The following is a 21,213-nucleotide window of genomic DNA, read 5'->3' on the forward strand; positions in this document are numbered from 1 at the left end:
AGATACACAGTAGGTTTACACTGTCACAGCACCAAATGTGCCAGGCGTGAAAGACAGTCACTGCAAACAGTATCGCTTCCTCGACCTCCGAACACACACACACACAGACACACGCACGTCACAAACTTGCGTCCTGTCCTCTGTATTGTAAACACTCGTGAAGAAGTACTAGCTGAAAAGCTAGCTGTTACTAGGGATGCTCCGATCTGGATTTTTGGGGCCGATACCGATCACCGATATTTTTCCTCAAGATCAACCGATACCGATACCGATTTTTTTTGAAATACATAACTGTAGGCCTACTGACTGGATAGCCTACATATTTTTTGCTTTTTAGACAAAAGTTTTGATCCATTAGGCACCAAGCAAACGCAGACCCATTTTTATGGCATAGTAAAAGTCTGGCCTATCACCCAGTTAGGGCCTGAAGCCCAAGTCAGTGATATGGCTGTATAAAAGACATCATAAACGTGGCCTTCATGGTTTACATACTGTTACATCCTCCTATGTTTTCTGTTCAGTTATCTGTCTTCCCCAGGGGGAAAAAATTAAAAAATTAAAATAAAAAAAAAATCGGTTTTTGCGATCGGCCATTTTTGCCGATCACCGATCGAGTCATTTGGAGTGAAATCGGCCGATTTAAATCGGTGGCCGATAAATCGGAGCATCCCTAGCTGTTACAGTTGGGCGCCGGACGTTATCCGATATTACCGTATTACCCGCCCAACCCCAACCCTACTAGGCTATGGCGCCGAAAAAGCTAACAAGCTAGCTAGTTCCCTGTCCGCTGTGTCAACTGCCCGGGGTCACCACGACAACCGCTTGCTTGCTGGCTCAGCAGGAGGTGCAGAGTGGTGGTGGCGGGGAGCGGGGAGCGTGTTGCTGCAGCAGCAGCAGCAGCAGCAGAGAGGCAGGCTGACTGACAGGCTGAGAGGCCATGAGATTACTCCCTGCCTCAGATTAGTCCACATTTATTCCACTACACTCGCTCAGATTTGTGACCTGAAGTGATCCATGTGGCCTGCCGTGCCAGGGTGAGAGAGAAAGCTGCTTTTCTGCCTCTCTCTCTCTCTCTCTCTGGGCGTCATAGCTAGGCTAGCACACAAGACATGTTACTGAACGACTGGTACTGAAGACCACCAAGGGAAGAACAGGTAGCAATACCATACCCCCACACAAACCACTGAGAGATTTATATTTACATTTAGGGTATTTAGTAGACGCCTTTGTCCAAAAGAAACTTACAACAATTGAAAAAACGTTGATCAAATCCAATATGAGTTATGAAATATGAGAGATCCAATATTTATTCAATTGCACACTTCTTACATAGGCATTACACAATGTTTGAAACATGGGTGATTAAATGGTATCTGTATGGAATCTAATCACATTCACGCTTTTTATTCCACTGGCCTACTTCCTTTAACCTGAGGACGGCACCAAGCAGGGACATGCCAAACTGGGGGGGGGGCGGACGCGGGGACCAGGGGACGGACGGGACACGACATCCTTAAAAAAAATCTACTTTGATGTCAAGAGGAGAACGGGTCTGTTTGCTAGCCAGTTAGATATAGCTGCTCCATCTCCAAGACTATAATCATTATAATAACCCACAATACTACTATGATGGTATAGGTTTATTTTGATTTCCTGTACAAATGTGTGCAGAACTGCTAATGCATGTGTTTCAAGGCTGCTTGGTGGTTGTTAGCTAATAGGGGTTTTCCAGGAGTATAAAATGGGGGAAAAATAGAAAAGTAAAGTGATGTCATACTGGGACTTTTAATTTGAAGGATGAAACAAATCAAAACGTTTTTGAAACAGACGCTTTCATCCAAAGCAACTTATATTACAGTGAGTGTATACCTTTCAGTATAAATGGGAATCGAACCCACCACCTAAGCGTTGCTAGCGCCATGCTCTACCAGCTGAGCCACAGAGGACCACCTCCCTCCTCCCTCCTCCCACCTCCCTCCTCCCCCTCCTCCCTCCTCCCGTCTCCTCTCCTCCGTCCACCTTGGTCCATCCAGCCAGCGCTACAGATGCTATTCAATATTCAACAGCACCCCCTCCCCTCTCCTCCCAGTCCTCTCCCCCTCTACTTTTTCACCTAGAGGAGGATGGGGGGGGATGAGCCAGGCACTCTGACCCCCCCCCTCCTCCCCATACACTCAAACACACACAATCATGTGACGTAAAAACAATAAGGCACAGGCCATATTATCATCATCATCATCAGCAAGGTCCCTGCTTCGATTCCAGCCACTAACATATAGTGCATGTCACCCCCCTCTCCCCTCTCTCTCTCTCTCTCTCCCTCTCTCATCCTTCCTGTCAATCTGTCCTGTCTCCTCTATCCCAATAAAAGCGGAAATGCCCTAAAAACATGTAAAAACAAACAAACAACAACAACAGAAAAACACACACAAGCATGCATGCATGCATGCACAAATACCCCTTAAGGGGTATGGCGGGTGGGAGGGAGGGGGGGGGCATTCCAGAGAGGCCTGTCCCACCGCTGGGGTGTGTGTGTGTGTGTGTGTGTGTGTTGGGCGGTGCAGGGCAGAGCAGACCCAGGCAGCTGGACAGGACGGCGTGTGCGTGTGGCCGGTATCTGAGCCGGTGGAGGGGGCTAAGTGCTACGAGGAAGTCATGCGTGTGAATGGGAGCTGAAACACAAGGAGGTCACAAAGGAGAGGGCCAGGACAAGGGGGTCTGACGCAGGCAGGAGTCGCTCCCGGACATTGCTTAAAAGCCTCCTCCCCTCCCCTCCCTCCCTCCGACCTCACTCACACTCACACACACACTCACTCACTCACTCAGGGCTTTCAGTGTCTTTCTTTTGCCAAATGGAGTCGACCACTATTGGCCGCCGCATTCAAGGGAGAGGAGAGAGAAAGTGAAAGTGAGAAAGAAAGAGAGAGAGAGAGAGTGTCCCTCGGTCTCACTGTGTGTGTGTGTGTGTGTGTGTGTGTGTGTGTGTGTGTGTGTGTGTGTGTGTGTGTGTGTGTGTGTGTGTGGTTATGGTCGAACACACAGATGATTCGATCGGACAGCCAGACACTGCCATGACCGCATGGGAGGGGCCCCACTAGCTGCTATTCTTCACCGCCATCCTGGCCGTACACACACACACCCAGGATGTGGACCCCACACACACACACACACAGGATACGGACCACACGGCCTGCACACACCCAGGCGACAGGCCGACACGGATAGCGCATATATGCCTGACACACACACACACAGACACACAGACAGACACAGAGACAAACAGACACAGAGACACAGAGACAGACAGAGACACAGAGACAGACAGAGACACAGAGAGACACACACACACACACACACACACACACACACACACAGCCTTGACCCTCCCAGTACACACAATCTCAGATCCTCCATATAGACATTGGTGTGTCTTCCACATCCGACAGCCTCTTGTAGCCACGCCCCTTTTTACTACTACTAACCACGCCCCTTTTTTACCTCACCGTGGAGCTGGGAGATAGGGAAGCCCTACTACTACAGTATAACTGGCCTGCTGTCTGTGGGATAGGTGGTTTCCAGATCCCATTACCCTAGAGGAGTGTCACTGAACTGAAATGAGTAGTAGCCTATTTTTTCTCTCATTGAAACTAGAGCGAGGCAGGATGGGATCAGAAATCCTAGGGCGAGAGAGAGAGTAGGCTACATCACTTGACACAATTTTGATTGGGTTGGGTGAGGAGGATTCCCCTGATCTGGGGGACAGTTGGCTGTGTCATTCAACACTTATTTTTACTGGGTAAGTTGACTGAGAACATGTACTCATTTGCAGCAACAACGTCCTCAGGAAGACACAGACATGTTAGTATATTTTTCATGTACATTTTCCACATTTCCACAAAATATTTTTGTTGATCGGACTTAATTTAAACAAAGTGGCTTTCCAAAGTTAGGAAGAAAAGAAGAACTGGACCATGGAAAACTTGGTCTACAAACTACAATGGCTGAGCGGAAAAATGCTCAGCTCACCATCATTTAGACAAAACCCAAAACAACAACAACTGTCCCACAGATCAGGAGATGTAAATATTTTGTCTCAAGTCTGTGGCAACTAAAAGCAGCAGCAACAGCACGACTAATTTATTCCAGCATCTCAAACAGAGGCACGCAGTGGGAGATGTGTGTGGCACTGCGAGTTACACAAAAAAGGCTTAAAATCGTAAATCGGGTGTGTGGTGTGAAAAAAGGAGGCTCAGGTTATAGCTAAAAAGTACCTACAAAGGCAGCAGAGGTCTGGAGACAAAAAGGTACTGTGGACAAATAAGAGGAATATTATCTTGTGCCGGAGTGATTGCAAGTGGAACGAGAAAAAAGGTTTGGGCCAAGATTTACAGCCACTCTCCACCTCATCTGTGAAACGTGGTGGATGGGGTCTTATGGTTTGGGCATGGTATAGCTGCCACTAGAACTGGCTACGTTGTCTTAATTGATGCTGTAACTGCTGACAGCAACAGAAGAACCTATTCTGAAGTGCTTGAGTAGAATCAAATGGCCCCAAATTCATCGACGATGACCCAAAACATACTGCAATAGTAACTTCGTAGTTTTTTGGGGTAAAAAAAAAGTTGGGAGTTATTGACTTGATCGTCAGATTTAAATCCAATTGAATCTGGATTTAACTTCCTGATACGACCTCAAAACAAGCTAAACTAAAGATGGCGTCAGAATAGAACTCCTGACAGAGTATCACCAGAGAAGATACCCAGCGTCTGGTGGGGGTCAATGGGTCGCAGACATCAGGCAGTTATTGCATCGACTAAATACTAAAACATGAGTGATTCATTTCAACAGTATATTAATCTGTCCCATTACTTTTGGTGAGGTGACATCCTAATCTGAGTCGGTGCTTGTGTGGAAACTCCTTCCATGGACTACTAGGCCAAGGCTAAATTCAGCTCTGGGATGTCATCTTGTAAAATTAAAGTTTGGCAATATTTCGACCTAGAAGAAAATGGAAAACCGCGCGGTGGTTTGCCAAAACAAACTGTCAAACAACCATTCTACCGGTGCTACGCAGAACCGCAGGGAAGACTAGCCAAAGAAGGCAATAACTTAGTTTACTCCCCCCAGTTCACCATAGATGTTTCTCCTGCCAGATGGGAAACCATAACTCCACTCATTACAAGTACGACAGCGGAGGATATGCTGCCACTAAGCTCCGTTGAGAGAGAGGGATTTATTTTAAACAAATGATGAGGTACACTGAAAACCAGAGTGCCAAAGTCCCAACATGAAAGTAAAACTGTCGAGGCTAGCCTAGAGAACCATATAGAGCTAGATGGGAGCTCGTTACATACCTAGATTGGAGAAATGCAGGCCGGGGGGGGGGGGGGGGGGGGGTTCGTTTATAGGACAACCTCACTTGTCACGCAAGCAGTCAAGTCATTGAATGTAGCCCTTTCAACAATATGATTGAAACAGACCTTGCAAGCTCACTTAGGTGTAGCAGACAGTGTGCGCTTTGGGTAGATGCTAAATGGGATTCTTGGGATGACCCAACCCTAACCGTAACCCTTATCCAAACCCTAACCTAAGCCTTGCCCTTTAAAGGGGTGACGTCAAGAGTTGGGACGTCCCAAGCCCCCCACTTAGCAATTACTATGCGTTTTTTTGTGTGTGTTTTTTTTATGAAAGACTTGCAAGCATTCACTTTGAATCCAATGTTATCGTCCTGTAAGATGTGATTATTTTGTGAATGAGCAAACTGACTGAAAAAAAATAATGCATCGGCAGAGGCCCTTTATGCTGTTAGTCAGAGGCTGACCAACCGTACAACTGATGAAGTGGCATTAAAGCTGGGTCACAAAATTCTTAAAGGCCCGCCAGTATCCTTTCAACGTACGTGACGTGAGTCCCATTGAAGTCAGTAAGGCAGGACCTGAGGGCTGATCGAGATGGAGGGGGGGGGGGCATGATAAAAGGCTGTTATAGTCTGTCTACACAAAAACTTTCCACCTCACCAGTTATGCGTCCAGAGGCATGGACACTGCACTTCCTCTACAACTGGGTCGACGACCACAACGGTTAGAGATGCAGCGTAAGTAACAAACAAGACTTCCGTCGAACTGTACAGCGCTGATATTAAAACATTTGTTTCCTGAAAGCTTTGTAGTACTCAGATCATCTTTACGTCCAATGCCTACTATGGACTGCCAAGCTTCCGGGGGAACTCTCTAAAAAACGCACTAAGAAACGCACAAAGAAATGAGCGAAAAACGCACCAAAATTAGACATTGCGCGGTCGCTGTTGTAGCAGCAATGTAGCATTTGGTTTGGAGTGTATTCTTCCTCAGGTCCATACGTGTAAAAAAAAAAACACCATACAAAGTGCCTGAAATGATGGTTTCACTGGGTTTTAGGATGCTTTAAAAACATATCCACTCAGCTTCATAGTATGCCCACACAATACATTTGAAGTTCAGAAACAGACAGGGAGGACTATTTATTCTGCGTCCAGCACGTGCGCAACTGTTCACGTTTCTGGTGGAACACGTTAAATTACTGCACTGATGAGGACTCCACGGATTGCACTCACTGTCTCCCGGTGTAGGACTGCTGTAAGAAAATACTTTATATAATAAAGTTATACCCTAACCCTTAAGCCCAATGCACACGGCGTGCGATTTTGTCGCACCGCGAATTCGATTCCATTGTTTTTAATGAGACAATGCACACGGCGTGCGATGCAATAATGTCGCACGACAACATTCGATTCTCCATTCACACCCACACACTTCGGTGGTGTGAATTGAGAATCGAATGTTGTCGTGCGACAAAATCGCACGCCGTGTGCATTGGCCTTTACACGGAAACCACACATATATATATATATATATATATATATATATATATACAGTACCAGTCAAAAGTTTGGACACACTTTCCCATTCAATTGAATGGGGGGGGGGATTTTTTTTTTTTTTTACTTTTAGCATTGTAACTGCCAGTGGCCCCTGGTTTTGGGATAGATTACTATTTCTATTATGACTGATGGACAGACGATTCACTTACTGAGACAAATGTATTTGTTGTAAGTCGCTTTGGCTAAAGGCGTTGTCTACTCAACGCCAAAAATGGAAATGTAAAAACACCGGCCGCACGGAAGCACCAACGTGAAAAGACGTACACACGAACGCCGAACATTTAGGCGCCGCCCACATCAGACGCGATTAAGACACGTAAGAGAAAAGTAGCCTAGTTTCAAGTTATAGGCCTATTGTTACACCCCCCCCCCCCCCCCCCATAAAAGTATTATCTTAAAGGCTTCGGTTCTGTCACAATGCAGCACAAAGACGAATACGGCAATGAGGCTAAGGATAAGTCAAGATAAATAAAGTGACAATAGCCTATGGATGCACTGTTGACATAATAACAGGGTTTTCCCCCTAACCGTTGAACAGACGGGAGAGGCAGGGCTAGTGACGTATTGCTTGGAGGGTAGCGCGCATCAATCAGTATCAATCAGTACAGGACCAGTTTCTATCTAAGAGCCGGGGTAAAACATGTGCTCGCAGACGCACGCGTACGGCGTGGATGAAATGACTCGTGCCGGTGTGGCTTCCTCGTTAAGAGCATAACAGTAGCCGGCTTGCCATCTTTTAAGCCACGTAAGCTTTTTTTTGGTCACTCCCGGGCTTCAGCAGTGCTTACTCCGGGCCTATTCAGTGTTCAAAACTTGGGGCAATGGCCTCCTCTACCTACTACTTCCTCTACCTAGTAACCTCCGCTACTAGCCCCCCCCCTCCCCGGTCCTTATGAGGCCAAACAGGGCTAGGGACGGGGTTTAGAGCTAGGGCGGAACAGGACATCCTTCTTATCATCCAAGTGCTTTACTTGGCTTAGCGAACATAGCATAACCCAAAGTAACACACTTACGCTGTAATTACAAAATAGAGTGGCGCTTTTACAAATACAACTTGCGCTTTCACAAACACAATTTGTTCTTTTTTGTCACAAAGTGCTTATGTTAACGTAAACCCGTCGAGAGACGAGAGGAGTTGGCGTGATGCTAGTTAGTACCTCCGTATTGCTCGCCACCTTATGGAACTGGAGAATGTAAACAAACCAGAATGTAAACACGAACTGGTTTTACGAACTGCAAAATGTTAACAAACTGGTATGGGCTGGACTAGAAAGCCCAGCCATGGAGAAGATTGTTCAGCATTAAGTGCTAGACACTGTCCCTCCCGAAGACCTCTTCATCCCCACTACCCCACTGTACAGTTTCTCTTTTGTAAAAATAAAAAAATAAAAATAAATCACATTCTTCTAGAATTGTGAATGTCAATGGCCCCTGGTCCTAGCATAGATTTGTTTTTCTTATGATGACTGTTGTATAGATGATTCACTTAATTAGACAGAATGTACTTGTTGTAAGTCGCTTCGGGGAAAGGCGTCTGCTAAATGTCTAAAATGTAAATGTAGTCCCCCCCCCTACAACGCTTCATCAAGAGACACTTTAACGTGTCTGTGCTGTACCATCGTTTAGTGATGAATGGCTGTATGCCAGTTTCCATTGTATTTCCATTTTTTCCTAGAAACGTCAACTTATTGCCAAACTTCACATCCACGAGATGACGTGTCGAAGCTGGGTTTAGCATCGGCCTGAAAGATAATAATAACAATAATAATAATAATAATAATAATAATAACTTTTATTTGTATAGCGCTTTTCCTGCAAACGTTGCAGCTCAAAGTGCTCCGATCATTATATAATCATAATTTAATTATTTAGTCATTTAAAGGCAATATTAAAAAGATGTTTTTTTTGTCTTGACTTGAACATATTTGCTGAGGTTGCATCCCTAATAGGGCTGGGCAAACGATCAAAATTTCTTTTTCGATAATCGCAAGAATTAACGATCAATTATCGACTAATTGATAAGCTTTTTTTTCATAAAAAAATAAAATAAAATAAAAACTAGGGCAGAAATAACAAGCATGTTTTCCTTGGGGAAAAAACTTTATTTGTGTTGCTATTGCACACATTCATTAATTCACATTCAAACTAGACACTACAGTCAGATAACAATCCTCTTAAACAAGGCAGTGAGTAGCCTACATTGTTTAACTTAAAAACACATTTTACGTTATAAATAAAAATATAGAAAATAAGTAACTCACCATAGGAGCAGTAAAAAAACAGTTACTCACAAATAGGAGGATGACTGAAAACGTTAGTGTCCTTAAGAGCGTCCAGCTTAACTTAAATTTAAACTCCAGCGAGAGACTGTAGGCGGCAGGCCTACTGGTTCTTGTTCAGAAAGATGATCATGTTAACATGTTCAGGGGTGAGAGACGAACGCAATCTGGTGACACGTGGACAAACTAATTTCCATTATTATTATTTAAAAAATTAAAAAATTAAAAATATATTAATGATTATCGACCAAAATATTTTGTGATCGACCAAGATCCTTATCGATCAATTATCGATCGTCGATCATTGATGCCCACCCCTAATCCCTAATGTAAACTGGCAGTGCATTCCACAATTTGGGTGCAAAAAATTAGAATGCAGCCTCACCAAATCTCTTCTTTTGTACATGTGGTACACAGAGAAAACCAGCGTCAGAAGACCTGAGAGCTCTATTGGGCTGATATGCTAGCAAAATGTCTTTCAGATATTCTGGTGCTGTGCCAGTGAGAAAGATGCTCCAGTGTAAGCCCCTGGCTCCTACTGGTTTGGCAATACAGTTCCACTTTATTTCAGACACATAGGTCCATATCAGCAAAAACAAATACAAAATATTGGTGTCTCGACTAGTACCGTAGTGTGATATTGCGAAATGTGTATTAAGAAGACTTTTGAGTATTTAGTTGTGGAAAACTGTAATGTTGTTTACGGCTAGTCGGCTAATATATATATATATGCTATTCAGAACTCAATCCTCAACTATTTGAGTTTTCTGAAATTGTGGGTCGGAAGGACACCCAACCGATTATGGACGTATTTCAGTGGAATGTGTTAAATTGTTACAATTTTGCAAAACAAGATGGGTGCTCACAGACGCTTTCTCTATGGGGACTGTCTGATGATATTAGACATGACATCAATCGTAGTAGTAGCAGTGGGGTTCAACTGATCGATAGTAAGCTCCTACTCAGCTCCTAGTAAGCAGACACTTTGCGGTAAAGGTGACTACAGGCTAAGGTTACAAAACTCCCCTAAGTTCAGGAAACTTACGGGGAACTCACAGGAATTTTGCAACCCGACTCCAGACGTAAACAAACGAACATAACCGCTGAACATCCAGGGTATCCTTCCTTTCCATTCCTCCTAGGTGCCATGCGAACACAGATCTAGGATGACGCAAACGCAAATAATCATCATCATCATACCACTATGGGTAATGGTCATGATAATAAAGTGGAGCTTTGGAGACTTTTGACACCCCAACAAAGTCATTAAAGGAACAGGAGATGTTGGGGAGTGTCTGTGACCTTCCAACTGCCCTCCAGCTTCTAAATTCCCAGGCACCCCTCCCCCCCCCCCCCTCTCACTGTCCCTGAACCCACCCCACCCCAGGTAACCTTCCACTCCCGAGCCATAGACCCTCCCTCCCCCCTCTCACTGTCCCTGAACCCGCCCCACCCCAGGTAACCTTCCACTCCCGAGCCATAGACCCTCCCTACCCCCTCTCAGTCCCTGAACCCGCCCCACCCCAGGTAACCTTCCACTCCCGAGCCATAGACCCTCCCTACCCCCTCTCAGTCCCTGAACCCGCCCCACCCCAGGTAACCTTCCACTCCCGAGCCATAGACCCTCCCTACCCCCTCTCACTGTCCCTGAACACGCCCCACCCCAGGTAACCTTCCACTCCCGAGCCATAGACCCTCCCTACCCCCTCTCAGTCCCTGAACCCGCCCCACCCCAGGTAACCTTCCACTCCCGAGCCATAGACCCTCCCTACCCCCTCTCAGTCCCTGAACACCAGGCACCCCCCCAAGGCACACCCCTCCACCCCCCAGCCATCGACCCACTCTCTCCTCCTCCCTCCCCCTCTCACTGTGTCCCTGAACACCCCAGCCAAGGCACACCCCTCCACCCCCCAGCCATAGACCCACTCTCTCCTCCTCCCTCCCCCTCTCACTGTGTCCCTGAACACCCCAGCCAAGGCACACCCCTCCACCCCCCAGCCATAGACCCACTCTCTGCCCCCCCCCAGGCACACCTACACTCAACAGCCATAGACCCACACTCTCCTCCTCCTCCACCCCCCCCCCCCCCTCTCACTGTGTCCCTGAACACCCCAGGCAGCCCCCCCCCCCCACTCCCAGGCACCCCTCCACTCAACAGTCATAGACCGTCCCTCGCTCCGCTCCTCCCTCCCCCCTCCCTGTGTCCCTGAACACCCCAGGTACCCCTCCACTCAACAGCCATAGACCCACTCTCTCCTCCTCCCTCCCCCCTCTCTGTGTCCCTGAACACCCCAGGCACCCCTCCACTCAACAGCCATAGACCCACTCTCTCCTCCTCCCTCCCCCCTCTCTGTGTCCCTGAACACCCCAGGCACCCCTCCACTCAACAGCCATAGACCCACGCTCTCCTCCTCCACCCCCACCCCCCGTCACCGTCACCGTGTCCCTGAACACCAGGCTAGAGCGGAACAGGTTCCACAAGCTAGCGCCCATGCTGGCAGACTAAGTCCAAATGCCACAGGTGAGACAATCATTAAGGAAGGCGGGGAGGGGGGGGGGGAATAGGAAAAACGGTGAAAGCTCATGATAACAGGCCCAGGGCCTGACGATAATGATAAAAGAAAGTGATGAAGCACAACAACAAAAAATGTACACTATGTTACCTTCACACATATTATTAACAAAGATACGGTTTGTTGCTGTGTGACATTTCACACAACTGGCTTCTTCATAGTGGCAAATGGAAGGAGGCACAAACAGTCGAAGGTCACGCCCCAAAGCCAAAAGCATGACTTTGTTTAAAAACGCAAAATACACTCCTTTGATTGCATTAATATATTTACCCCTCCCCTCCCCTCCCCCTCCCCCCACCTCTCTACGCTCCCTGACTCTCCAAAAAGAGAGGAACAAGCGTGTGAGTGTGAAGAGTCACATGACAGCCAGACAGTTCGTTTTTCACTCCAACTGCAACTTCTTCCTGTTGCCTCAGAATTCAGGTTGGGTTGATTTTTTTTTCTTTCCCCCCCCCCCACAACAACAACAGTCAAATCATATGGGGCAAGTGTCCATATTCAAAGGAGGGGGGGGGGATGCAGAGAGAGAGGGAGAGAGAGAGAGGGAGAGGGGCAGAGGGAGAGAGAGAGAGAGGCACAGAGAGAGTGAGAGGCACAGAGAGAGGGGGAGGCAAAGAGAGAGAGAGGGGGAGGGAGAGAGGCACAGAGAGAGAGGGGGGAGGCATAGAGAGAGAGGCACAGAGAGAGAGGCACAGAGAGAGAGAGAGAGAGAGAGAGAGAGAGGCACAGAGAGAGAGAGGGGGAGGCATAGAGAGAGAGGGAGGGAGGCAAAGAGAGAGAGGGGGAGGGAGAGAGAGAGAGAGGCACAGAGAGAGAGAGCTCTGAGGTTTTTTTTCCTCCACATGCAAAGTTCTGCTGCTAGGATTGACAGAATCCTCTGCGGTGGACCGGCAACACGGCCCGGCCTAGCTGTCCCCTGTCACCACTCACTTTGACTATTCAAAACAGTGGCCCTCAACCATGTGGCTCGTACCAGCATTCAAACTAGCTGGTAACTGTTGTGGTAGTTCACAGGTTCTTCAAGCTGTACTGCTGACGAATACATAAATACAATTCTGTACAGACAACCAACAAGCTGGGGGATCTACTTCGTTCCATTCCATATTGGGGGACGGGGGACGGGGTGGGGGGGGGAGAAGAACTATGGAACTAAAGTAAACAAACAGAACAAGGATAAATACTTTGACAACAAAGGAGGGGAAAACTCATTACACAAAACACATTTATGTGTGTGTATATTACACAAATGTTTAGAATGTGTTTGTTTATATACCGGCAGATTCCGTAGACAACCATTGACAGCGGAGGCTACTGTGTGGAGGGTCCATCTATGTTAGGCCTCCAGCCTCAGAAGCTGTAACACACCCGCCCCCACACACCCACAGAATAACAGGGGTGTCCCTCTCTCTGGGTCACACCCGCTGTGGCCAGCCCAGTCATACAGCTGATGGATGATGTGAGAGAGAGAGAGTGAGATGTGTGAGAGAGAGAGAGAGAGAGAGAGAGAGAGAGATGTGTGTGTGTGTGAGAGAGAGAGAGAGGGAGAGAGAGAGAGAGGGAGAGAGGGAGAGAGAGAAAAGCAAGAGAGTCACATGCAGCCCACACTAAAAAATAAACCACTGTGGTGAAGATGTGCTTTTTTTGTGTACAAATATACTTCGACCTCGGGGGTCAGGCACGGGCTTCAACACCCCCATCCCCTCCCTCCCCTTCAGCACTGAGCAGGGGGGGGGCACCGTTAGTCTTCAACTGGCACCTTGGGTTTAAAAATAAAAAGTAGCCCGGCATCCAAGACAATCAACCCACATGGAGAAGGAGGAGCCGGGGGGGGGGGGGGGGGGGGGGGGTCGGGGGTAGTGCCGTGGCTGCCATGACGACCCTTATTGTGTGACACTTCTGGGGAAACGCAGAAGAGAGGCAGAGGAAGTGAGGCAGAGTGGGTGCTAGTCCCAAAAAAAAGAGACTCAGCTATGGAATACTACCAGAATTACCATTAGCACATTAAGCGTGGAAACAAACATGTGGCCAAACAGGAGAGATCTGACCTTTTGATCCTGAACTAAAAAGATGGTACACTGTCGTCTGTCTGTCTGGAGACAGGTATGGTTATGGAGTAAGAGGAGATGAGGTGGGGGCTGTCACTATCTCGGTAGAAAAGGCAACTGGTCGGTCTGGGAAATCTCATTTGAATGAATCTGACTTCAAGATTAATTAAGAAGACTGATTAATTAAGACTGTACAACCAGGCCCTGCAGGAAGCCCGTATTACCCCAGACACGAACGCGCCATGCCCTGGTGGTTTGTTCCAAGTCTGTTGCTGAAATGATGGAATGAGGAACATAGAAGCACACAGAAACAGAAGGACAGAAGTGTCTGACAGGAAACTTCAGCTCGTGAGGGATGTGCTGTGTTCCACCTACTCAACTCCAAGAACCGAGCGACAAACGGACGCTCTAATACAAATATTTCCACTGACATTTAGGCTACATTTTTGGGGGGCATTTAGCAGACACCGTTATCCAAAGTGACTTAGACCTAATACATTTGTCTAATACATTGGTCCAACCGTTGAGAAGACTTCCAAATCAAAGCGTGGGGACCACCAAAAAAACAACAACAAAAAAACTTGAATAACACTTCTGTCTCCTATGACAACAAATCAGATTTTCCCTCTAATCAAGTGGCATCTTGATTTCATTCATTGTGATGTCACTAACAGACACAGAATTCTAGAACCACCTCAGGTATTTGCGGGTTATAAATGCATGTTGTTGTATGAAAACACATGGTTATTTCCAAGCCTTAACGTAGATTATTCAAACTGAGGACAGTTCCTGTTTTGAAGAAAGCAGCGACGGTTAGTAAACCCTGATCCTACCCTCTTGCACTCCACCATCAAAGTACTTCCAGGTTTCCCCTCCCCACCTCAAACATGCCCTGTTATTATATTATCATGCTATGTTATTACATTAGGTTATATGTTATGTTTAGGCTATGTCATTGTTATACTGTAATTTAATTTCCTCTGCTGACTGCTGGAGTAGCTAGCAACAATATTGACCTATCCTTTTTTGCACTCACTTTTTTGCACACACTTTGCTGTGTGTTCGTTAATAAACTTGCTTGCAAATGTCAGCTACTTAGCTAACAAGGTATATAAGAGTAAGTAACCTTGCCCTCATTTGACTTGCTTTTGTGAGTATGACATTTCTGACTGTTCGAGGATCAGCTAGCAAACAGGACTGGGCGATAAAACGATCTAAATGATTATCAAATAAATGTTTTATTCAGTAAGGATAAAAGACGTAATGTCTGTTATCGCGACAATGGTGGTTTCTTTGCGCGCAATTTCTTTTCCTCGCTCTCACCGTTCGCTCACACGCATACACACATCACGTTCATAACTTACGTAATTATTATAGATTATAAGGTAATAATAACGTCATAATCTATAATTACGGCTTATCAAAAAAACACTTTATTTTGTCGTTAAGCGACAAATTTCCGTGTAACAATTACTTTTTCTAAAAGTTTACATCGAGATCAGCGCACGGTGATATCCCGAATAACACAAATGCTAAGACCCACTTATGTGAAGAAGAGTCTCAGAACGTTTACAATCACCTGGTGCACACCTCCATTATGAGCTCATAACCAGCTCGGAGCATGTACAATTCATAAAGAGATTCCATGACAGCTCCAGTCATAACAGCGGCTGTTATTGTGATGACATTCCATATGGCTAAAAGCAGGATCATAGGAAAATCAGCACTATCACTGACCAAGCCCAGTAATCCTAAAAGCTGAAACCCACAGACGGTAAGAATTTAATCCCATTCATACCCCCTCGCCCGCATAAAAAATGAAAACTCGGATGAAAACACGCTAAAACAAAACGAATATCCCCCTAGTTCAAAAAGGGCCAGAGATAATTCGGCTTTGGCGTATGTTTATCTCCTGGTAGACAATCATCTCTGAGGTGTTACAAATCAGGGGACAAATTATAATCGGAGATCATGGAGCATGACTCCCAACTCGCTGAATGAGAAATGCCCACTGCACTGACGATGTCTCTGTGTAATTAAATGTTAGCTATATGCCACTTAGCTGATGCTTTTATCCAAAGTGACTTAGCCTACCGTACATTACATTGCAGTGAGTGCTGCATACATTTTTCAGTATAGGGCCTATATGGTCCCAGAGTGAATCGAACCGACTAAGCTAAGCGTTACCGACTGAGCCACAGAGGAGCAATAGATATCCACCTGCTCATCCTAGACAATGTGAGCAATGGTGTCAAGTCACTGTTACTCACTATGGAAAGCCATGGAACTCTGTCAGGGAGGTCTGGAGGTATGTCATGTTAGGTCACAGCAAGGGGGGGAGCAAACAAAGTAAAATAATGAATAGATAGATTGAGGATAGATAGATATGAGCAGAGCATCTCCCAATGCTACCATGGTGTGGTCTACGGCCTTGTGTTCTCTGACTCTTCAGTAAGTGACCGTGGTGGTGGGAGCCATAGGTCCCGAGAGCGATGAGCAGACACTGTAGACACTGGACAGACTCATTTACACCATCATGATTTGAGAAACTCCTTTATGCTGGACTTCCTGAATAACTGTGTGTTATGACTTTAGTAGGGCAACATTACATGACTGACTATGACTGACTCACTATCCTGGTGAAGGTGTTTAGTCTACTTGATGGCTGATATATTGTCGAGGAGTGGACATTTGGGGAGGATATAGGCCTATAACACTATGTTTAAGTGCATGAAGAATGCCATTGGAAAATCAGACATAACCACTGGAAACGTCCTATGCTATAACTTGCTGCTAAAAAAACAAAAAAGAAAGGAATGGGGTTAGGTTAGTAATGGTGGAATCAGCCATTGCCTCCATCTTAAAAGTAACTGGATATTTTACAATAAGTGTCTGTTGCAAGTCCTTACAATGCCCTTTTCATCTGTCATGTTGAAAACCCCATTGAAGAGTGCCAAAATGACCGGCTTTGCTTAAAGTCACATGAGCTTCGTAAAGCCAAGGGAGACATCAAAATGTGACAATGGTGAAGCACCAGTCCTCAGTATACCGACATAGTACACATGCCAGGGCCATCAACATGGTCAAAGTAATTTCTGACTAATTAAAATAGATGTTGTATCACATTTGAGCTATTAGGCTAACAATGGTCTCACTGGACAGGATCTGGTGATGTTGTACTTGCCTAATATTACACTGATACAATAAATCATGTATTAATCACTAGGATATATGTTAAATCGTTTGAAGAACGAAACACTCTTCCACGAATACAAACTTTCATACTTTAAAGTCCACCATCATACAATTTAACTTAGCTGTTGTGCTAGAATCGTCTCAGGACACCGACATGTAAATAGACATGGCAACTTGTAAAAATAAAAAAATAAAAATCATTCATATAAATATATATAGCACTGTAACATAACTTTAAGTATTATAAACGGTTTGTCATTCTACAGGCTTATAGATGTTCTCCAGCCCTCCACCTCCATCTACCATGCTACCGTATACACACACACCGGTGTCGGTTTTCAGATACATTTCTCCTAATAACAAACACCTTCCACATCGTATATTTAATTTTAAAAATGTATGTATATTGATTTTTAAAAAAGTGAGCTATCTCTTAAGCCAAGCCTGAATCCAGCCGATACTGAGCTGCTGTCTTTCTCAGTGTGAGTAAAAAGCGGTGTGGAAAAAGGCTTTGAACGCCATCTTGTTGGTTGCAGCTGCTTGGGCCTGAATACAGGAACCCATTCATTCCAGGGAGAGGGGGGGGGACTGGCAGATGAATTCATCTTTGTGAACCAGCAATTACAAATAGCTCTTTTGAAAGACACGGAAAATGTTTAACGCGACAAAGATATCACCGATAAAATATCCGGAAAAACATGACCCACTGCAACCCTAGACATGTCTGTCAAATGCGAAACAATTCCGAGAATTTTCGTTCCCCCCCCCAGTATTCTAGAACGGAACACCCAGTATTCTAGAACGGAACACCCAGTATTCTAGAACGGGACACCCAGTATTCTAGAACGGGACACCCAGTATTCTAGAACGGAACAGCCAGTATTCTAGAACGGAACAGCCAGTATTCTAGAACGGAACAGCCAGTATTCTAGAACGGAACACCCAGTATTCTAGAACGGAACACCCAGTATTCTAGAACGGGGCAACATTGTCGCCACCCGGTCTCAGCGTTCTGCGACAGGACGTCTGGCAGGACAGAATCACTCCAAACTTCCATGCTGGCGTGTTCCAAATGTTTGATGCTTTTCAGCTGCTTTTCATAAGACATTCACCTCCATACGCTGTTTTTTTTCTTCTTCCAGTTCTAGTTAGAAACTAACAGGATTTGGCTGCTTCCTCGTTTAAGTGAACGTTACCCGTTTTCTCTTGTAGTCCATGAGACCATTAACACTAGCACACTAAAGGCAGGGATTCTCTGGTCACCACTGACTTGCACAGCTAATGGACCTTATGTTATGTTCAAGTTAACCAGCTTGCGGAGATCCAATTAACACTACTTCGTTTCAGTGTCATTAAATGCAGAGGGAGGGTTAAAACCAATCAAATGCAGCCTGAAATGCGCTAACAGGCTATAGTAGTGTTACAGTATCACATTAAACGACTCACTCTTCTTATGAAACAAAAACATTGGCCCACCCCGTAACATTGAAACTTCCCCATTCCCCCAACGTGTGTGATTTAATGTCATTTTCTAGAATCAGATCAACGGAACGGAACACATTTACTGCTAGCTGGTTGGCGAGCTAACTATATTGCCGACTAGCAAAATGGATGTCTGCTCCATGCAACAGCTAACGGTTCATGCATCAGCCATGGGAAGTCAGCTCCCTGTGAAGAGTGTGTGAAGGGCCTGCTGTCACCATAGCTTGTATGCTAGCTGTGCCTTATTTTGCTAAGTGTGTAACCCGACTTTATTTGGTGGCTGGCTGGCTGACAGAGAGGTCGGCATTATTGGCATACTATGAAGACGTCTTATCTTATGCACTGGCCACCTCAAATCAAATCTGTTCACTTTCAAATCTGTTCACTGAATAATATAGACTTGGTAGATGGTCACCTAACCTAACCCAAACAGAGGGGGTCCAACTACCAGCTACAAGTCTGTACTGTCTAGTCCCAAGCACACATTACACACACACACACACACACACACACACACACACACACACACACACACACACACACACTTCATTCTTCCACACTAACCAGCAACCGAGACTGTCGCTAACATGGGACCGGGAACAGTGGGGGTGGCGATGGGAGCTCGATGTCGCTTCTGTTGGAAGTCCTAAGTAGCCATTTTTAGTCTCCCATTTATACGATCACATAACTTGACTTATTATTATTATACGTACAAGTCATCAGGCTTTACCCATGTATCTATATTCAAGAATTCAACGACCAAGACACTAAGTTGAAGCAGTAACTCCCAGCAATCAGCTGACACTCGGGTCGTATTTAACGTATCATTTGTGCCACTGCCAATTCTGCTAAGTAGCTAAGCTAGCCATGTTAGCAAGGAACAACCAAGAAACCCGACAGTTCTCTGTACAGACCGCGGAATGCAATGTTCTGGTGAAATTCTTAGTATTGTCACTGTGTAAATGTGTCTATTAGACATGGATACACGGAGGACAGAGGGCGGTAGACACCCGGACGGTGACAGCCATGTAGTTAAGTTAAGTCTGCTTTGGTCCCACAACCTCTGACTGGGGTTTAGGCTGCACGTTGGTCAATACGCTGTGGAAATCTGATCAACACTCATGGAATGGCCTCTTGTCCAATCAAATGTCGTGGCCCCCTTTAGGACGTTGGACCCAGTGTGCGCTCCGGCGCTCTCAGAGCGAATCGACGAACGCAGCCTTAATTTCAACTGCTTTTAGCTAGTTAGCTAACGTTACCTTGATAAGCTAATAGTCTCAGTCTCACTACCAACCAAGACGACTATTAAGACTCCAGCCACTACACAAGTCTTAATAAAGCCTCGTTACGATCATTAAAAAAAACGATTACGTTTGAACCGTGATAATTAAAGTAAGGCGAGCGATTCTAAAATAGTGGAAAAACTTCAACCCAGAGGTTGGTTAGCTTAGCTAACTGTTGACCCCCTCTTCCCTCCACACCCCCCAACCCAGTTTAACCCCTTTCCCCCAGTCCATATCCCCCAGCAATGCTCAGGCATTATGAATGTCCCACCTTTTAACATTTAAGGCCTAATTCTCAAACACCCAATCTTGCATTTCAAGTCACTCCTCCTTACCCGTTTTCAGTCGAGGGTATCCGTTGTTTATATGATATCGCATTGGCTGGAAAACAGCGCAGATTGTTGAAGACAGACTCTCTCTCCCTCTCTCCTCTCCACCTTAGCTACAGAGACTTAGCTAGCAGAAGCTAACCGAGGAGGAGCGGCACTCCCCGAACCCAGATCCGCCAAGGGGGCAGACACACACCGGCACGGAGGCGCACAGACACTGAGACAATGTTCACCAGTGGCCAAACCAGCTTTTTCTTTTTCTTCTATCTTCTTGACTCCTTTGAGAGTCTGGGGACGTTCTTCCAATTCACCACGACCAATCTCTTTCTCCAATCTTCTCTATCCTTCTCGTCTGTCTTTCCCTCCGTCGTTCCCCTGGTCTCTCTCTCTCTCTCTCTCTCTCTCTCTCTCTCTCTCTCTCTCTCTCTCTCTCTCTCTCTCTCTCTCTCTCTCTCTCTCTCTCTCTCTCTCTCTCTCTCTCTCTCTCTCTCTCTCTCTCTCTCTCTCTCTCTCTCTCTCTCTCTCTCTCTCTCTCTCTCTCTCTCTCTCTCTCTCTCTCTCAGACGCTTCCTCCGGCCATCAAACAGCAGAGATGGGCGCGGCGGTAACCCCTGCTCTCCTCTCTGGGAAACCCCACGTCAACCCTGCGTCATCACGCAACGGACAGGGACAGGGTCCGTCGACTCAACTCCAAAAACCTTAAAAAAAAAAACTGCAGTTATGATTAAACACAAACACTTCTATCAGTGTCTTTTTTAAAATCTATTAACTATTGTCTTATTGAATCTGTTTACTTCTTATATTTGCTTTTATTCATTGTCATCTTTATTACTATGCTCCTCTTGCTGTATTTTGAATAATGTAAAGCCCCTTTTCCACTATCGTGCTGGCCTGCTTCTTTGGCGCTTTTCCATTTGTCGGCCTGGGTCGCCTCGGCTCGGTTCGGCTCGCTTCTTTAGCTACCCTTCCATACCAGGGTCTAAATTTAGACCCGGAACCTTTTTGCCAGGCTGCGTGTGATGTGTGACGCTGCACACCGTTGATTGGTCAATGGAAATCGTCATCCCATGTTCATAGATGTCTTCGCTAACCGCCATCTTGAAATACC

At 45.9% G+C, this 21,213-nt stretch overlaps 1 protein-coding gene across 1 annotated transcript in view; it reads right to left on the reverse strand.

Annotated features, from left to right (window-relative positions):
- The window catches only part of LOC308159880 (guanine nucleotide-binding protein G(I)/G(S)/G(T) subunit beta-1-like), a 44,101-nt gene extending 23,525 nt beyond the window's left edge, over positions 1–20,576 (reverse strand). The window contains exon 1 of the mRNA XM_080533704.1: positions 20,112–20,576. The gene's annotated coding sequence lies outside the window, so the exon portion shown is untranslated. The remainder of the gene's footprint in view (positions 1–20,111) is intronic.
- Between the last annotated feature and the right edge of the window lie 637 nt (positions 20,577–21,213).

Source organism: Nansenia antarctica (assembly GCF_963989245.1).
Source record: "Nansenia antarctica genome assembly, chromosome: 6".
NCBI classification, from domain to species: Eukaryota; Metazoa; Chordata; class Actinopteri; order Argentiniformes; family Microstomatidae; genus Nansenia; species Nansenia antarctica.